The sequence below is a fragment of the Gavialis gangeticus genome, unplaced genomic scaffold (assembly GCF_001723915.1).
Source record: "Gavialis gangeticus isolate Ggan-Ray unplaced genomic scaffold, GavGan_comp1, whole genome shotgun sequence".
NCBI lineage: Eukaryota > Metazoa > Chordata > Crocodylia > Gavialidae > Gavialis > Gavialis gangeticus.
Window position 1 is genome coordinate 161,505,856 of NW_017728992.1, and position 5,407 is coordinate 161,511,262.

A 5,407-nucleotide genomic window follows, 5' to 3' on the forward strand; every position below is an offset into this window, starting at 1 on the left:
CCCTCGTCCGTTCCACCAAAGTAAAGGGACCGCGCATCATGCGTGTCCCTCGTCAGTTTGTTAACACAGATTCCACAACGGAAAAGGTAAATAACAACACAAAGTTAACAGCTAGGGTTTCTCATCCACCGGGGAGCGGCCTGAGCACCTTGATGGCCCCCTGGGTGTCTCCCTGTCCACTGTGGGTGTTGGTGCCCTCCCTCAGGTGCTCCTCAGGCCTTTCAGTCCCCTTCCAGGCTCCCTGGGGACCCTCGATCCCTTTAGGCACTGTTGAGGTCCATTCACCTCTTCACCGTGCTCCTCTATTAAGGTAAATACGGCTCCCGGCTCCCGCCAGGACGAACCGCTCTTCTGCGGCGTCTGCAGTTGCAGGGATGGCAACTCCGGAGGTTCCCGGCCCCTGGACCCACAGGGGTTTCTCTTACCCCAGAAGACCCGGCTTCGGTGCTGGGCTACTTCCCTTTGCCCCCGAGGGTTCCAGCCGGCCTTTCCTCTGCCGCCGCTTGCTTCTAGTTCCTCCCTGCTGGCGGCAGTTGGCATTTCCTTTATGGGGCCCCGAGCTGCTGCGAGCCCCTCCTCCTGGACACACCTGCGGAGGGTAAGTAATCTGGCCCTGGGACTTTGTGCCGCGGGGCGTACCGCAGCTCTATTAGTGCCACAGCATGGGGTTTTAGGGCACGCTGGCTCCTCTTCTCCCCCACACAGACCTAGTTTGATTTATACCATAGCACAACGTGCAGGGGGAGAGGAGAGGTACAAAAATAGCATCTGCTGCTGCTACCAGCTTGGTGCCTACACCACTGACATCTGGCCAGCTGCTGTCACTGCCCCATGTCCTGACACCACCGCTGCCCATGGCCCAAAACTGCCTAGTTATGCATCTGGGTTTGCACTAACTGAGGATGTGACCTCATGTTTGTACTTTACTTCAGCCCAGGTTCTCTATCGTCATTCTGCCCATCCGGATGGAGTCTGTTCTTCAGAGAATTTATACAGCACCAGATAACACTAAAAATATATATGTAATTTGTAACCTAGTTTAGTCCAATCTGACATATATGTGCTGATGTAACTTTTATTGGTTGCTCAGAATGCAGCAGATTATTACTGTATTATTATGTATTATGATATTATTATGTATTATCGTGTATTATTCTTTTCAACAGAATTGAAAAATGGTCCATCTGTTTAAATGCTTTAAAAGTCATGCAGGTGTGCACCATAATTATATCCATAACTTGCTTGTATAACTTGTGCAGTCCACAGCCATGGTGCTGTATAATTAAATTCAAGACAGCATATTACTAAAGTTATTAACCATTATGAACAATCTCTGACAAAGTGAAAAAAAACACAAAGTCCTGATTTACCATGCTGGTTGCACTGTTAGCAAATGCTGTGTCACATGTAGGACTTGCTAGCATGGGAATAGGCATCTATAAGGAGCCCTGAAACATTACAATTTCCTGAATTCAATTAATGTATTTCAAGTAGATTAGAACAAAAATAGTGGGAAAAATGCTCTTCAAATTTAAAGGAAAGGGCTCAAGAACCAACTCCCAGTCATACCCCATGTGTAGCTAGCAATCTACAAAGCATATAAATATCTTACCAGAGTTAAAATAAATCTGTGCAAGAGGAAACAGACATGCAAATTGAGACCTAGACCATTTCCATGAACTATCAATTGACTGACAAGTGTGTTTGCATGAATCTGCATGAAACCTAAAGCAACCCCAACCCAACAGCTGTATGGCAAAAGTAAGGTAAAGCATGGGTTCCCGGATTCTCCTAGAACATGGGGCACTCTTTTAGCAGAATAATATCTTGTGATTCTCCTCACAACCTCTGTTTCATCGTATCCCACTCACAATGGCTCCCCCCTCCCTTTCTTCCTTCCCCCAGCATATCCAGAACCTCTCTCTTCAATTCATCACCCCATCAGTTGGTTTCCTTCCATTCAAAAGAAATTCCTCTCTTGCACATACTTTCACAAAGGGTCACCAGAGATATGGCGGGGTGGGGAGGAAGGAGGGAGAAGTGTGGCCCTTTAGGTACTACTGTGACACAAATGAATTATAACAATACTAAGAATAATATGAATAGAAGAATTTTCTATTACTACTTCTCTATGCTCAGGATCAGCCTGAGGATTCCACGGGCCAACTCGTAAGATAAGGATACAGTGCTCACTTCTAAGGCTTTGTAGGCATTCTGAAAGGCTAGAAGGTATGTATGGTAAGTATGACTTGCATATTTCTCAACTACAGTACTGTATGTTCTTACTGGGTGGGCATGATCCTCATCTCACTACACGTCAGCTGGAAACTTGTGTAACCATTTAACTCACTGAATTGTCCTTATTTATACTGGGGTAGGTGAGATCAGAGTCGGGTTCAACATATGCACAGGATTACACAACAGCACAATAGTCTCCTTGACTAGACTATACACAAGTGAGCTCTTGCATTGCATTGAGGTTGCAACATTAGCCAACACTAGGCAGTTTGATTTATAACTGTGTACACACTGCAATTCCATGTTAGAGAAGGATGTTTGTGTTGGTTTCCCTGTCTCCTGCACAGTTCACCTCATTTAGAAATATATAGATGGATTTTATTAAAACTTTCTTAAAACAGGTGATTGTATGGGTCCAAAAAAAACAAATAGCATTTCAGCAACAAACCATAATGGGAATTATGAATAGTGTAACAAAACTCTAAGGAAAGCTACACAGCAACACAATATTGGAAATGCACTTATCTGAAGAACAGCCCAGTGCCCTTTACAGAGCATGCATATTAGAATATGAATGGAGAAAGGGCCTAGTGCCATATGTAGCTAAAATTAATATATAATAAATAATACTTACAGGAGCACCTGTATAGGCCTTTTCATCCATCCCATTAATAATAAATAACAATTAGTAAGTAGCTATTATATAAGCTAGTAGCTCTCAAAGACCTTCACAAAGGTGAGGAAGCATTACCTGTACACATTTACTAGATAGGAAAATGAATGCATACAGCGATTAAACACTCATGCACACTTGGCATGTCTGATAATTTCCTTTTCTTCTCCCCCATCTTTTGTATTTCACTCATCTTCTAAGATCAATGGGTCTCAAATACTTTTGGAGTCACATACCCCTTTCTAAGTTTGTTACCCTGCTGTGAACCCTTCTGATTCCATGTTACAGGTAATAAAAAGTAACACCTTTATATCACTGCAACTACACTGCAACCTCTCCAGCAGCTGTTCTTCATTTTTTCTTTCCCCTCCATGCACGCTTCTCCTTTCCCATTCCATCCTCACATATACCTTCTAAAAGTTTGCTTCAAACCCCCAGGTATACAAACACACACATTAATTTGGGGTACTCAGTTAGAGAAGCCTGGCAGCTAAGTTTTCAGAGAAATTATCATCACATTGCACTTCATATATTCAAAGCACGGCTCTGAAATATTTCAGCTATAGCTGGGATTGCTCAGCCTTTCAGCTAAATCAGGATGCCAAGGATTCAAGATGAACACCCAGAAAACAAGGAGTCCCAGCCTAGACAGTGAGCACATAGAAAGGAGAGTCAAAATAAGTGTAGTAGGACTTCGTGCCAAAGTACTGACAAAGCAGTTGTCTGCAGATTTAAGTGAAATGTAATTCAAATAAAAACAATACTGAGTGGTGTTTACCAGACTAAATATTTGCATAAAAAATGAAACTCCCTAATGAAAGCTAAATGCAGACTGGAGATGGCTGGTACTGAAGAGCACTTGTTGGCTGTACCACAAGGAATTTGAAACTCTTTGGCTAATAGCAGTACACTAGCTAATTATACCAGTGTTTAGCAGCCGACTGTATATACAAGACAAACGCACACAAATCAGGACAAATTAAAAAAAGTTAAAATATGTTATTGTGGATGTTTGATTTTTAGTATATAATTTGTGGTTTTTTTCCAGTTCCAAGTTGGCAAACCCCTTTCCCAAAAGGAGTACTTCCAGGGGCAAGAGGAGGGACTTCTGCTGGCAAAAATCAGGAATTAGGGGGTGGGACTTCCAGTTTCAAGATGGCAACCAGGGGGCGGGGTGCTTGTCAAGGGGCAGGGCCACCCTTGCAGCCCTCAACGGCTCACCAAAACTTGTTAAGCGAACCTCCAGTTGAAATAATTGCCTACCCCTAAAATAGAGGTTTGTTTTGTTTTGTTTTATTTTTTGAAAGGAGAAATTCTAGAGCCCAGACTGGATTGTGTTAAGTATATTCGAAACTCTTCCTTTTTCAAGTGACCACTTACACAACCGCCCCATCCAGACCCAGCGAGCACGTGCCTGTTGTGGGGCCTCAAAGCAGTTTGAGATGCTGTGGGAAGCACACTAGGGCCGAAAAAATGTTCCCTGTGTAACATGCACTCTAAATTTGATACCAGGAAATCCCAGTATCAAAAAAACCCCAAAACATGCTAGGAAAAAGTGGCTCAGGGCACGCTTCTGGAGTATGCTCTGAAGCAATTGGAGGCTGGGTCCTCCACAGAGATACTCTAGCACCCAGCCACAGTGTCTCTATGCCTTCTGCATGCCCCTGATGCTCCAGCATGCTGCTTCAGCGTGCTGGAGCAAATAGAAGTGGGGCAAGGCTGGCAGCAGTGACTCGGACCCAGGTTCTGTCCCCGGTAAGTAGGGGACGGAGGGGACTGTGAGTGAGGGGGACAGCTTGGGAGGGGTGGGTCCTCTGCCTTCCCCCTGCATGGTGCATAGCCGCACCACAGCAGCAGCAGCGGGCTGTTGGGTTGCTCATGGCCTGCTGCTGGCAGAGACCCCTGGCAGTGTGTGGTGCTGCCTGAGACCTGGGGGCTACACATGGCACATGGCGCTGTCTTGGCCTGCTGTTGCATGTGTTCAGCCAGGACTGGGTTGGCTCTTGCTGCGACCCAGGGATCCTGGCACTGCATGCAGGAGCCATGCACCACTGGGTGAGGCCAGCTCCTGCCTGCATATACTCTGCATGCTGTTGGGCTGGGCTGACTCCATGGAGGCAGGAGCCACCCCAGCCCAATGGCGCACAGCTCCTGCGTGTGGTGCCAGGGGCCCCAGGAGGTGGTAGGAGCCAGCCTGGTTCTGTTCAAAGATGCACACTAGCAGGCTGGGCCAGTGCCATGCCCCATGTGTAGTCTCCGGGTCTCAGACAGTGCCGCATGCCACTAGGGGTCTCTGACAGCAGTGGGCCATGAGCACTTTGATGGACCACTCCTGCTGCTACTGCTGCTGCTGCTGCAGGAGGGCTATGTGCAGTGCGGGGGGGAGGTGGATGGGGGCTCCACCCCTCCTGAGCAGTTCCCCACACTGTCACAGTGCCCCCCCACCCCACACAGTCCCCCCACAACCACAACCCCCCCACAATCCAGCCACAAACC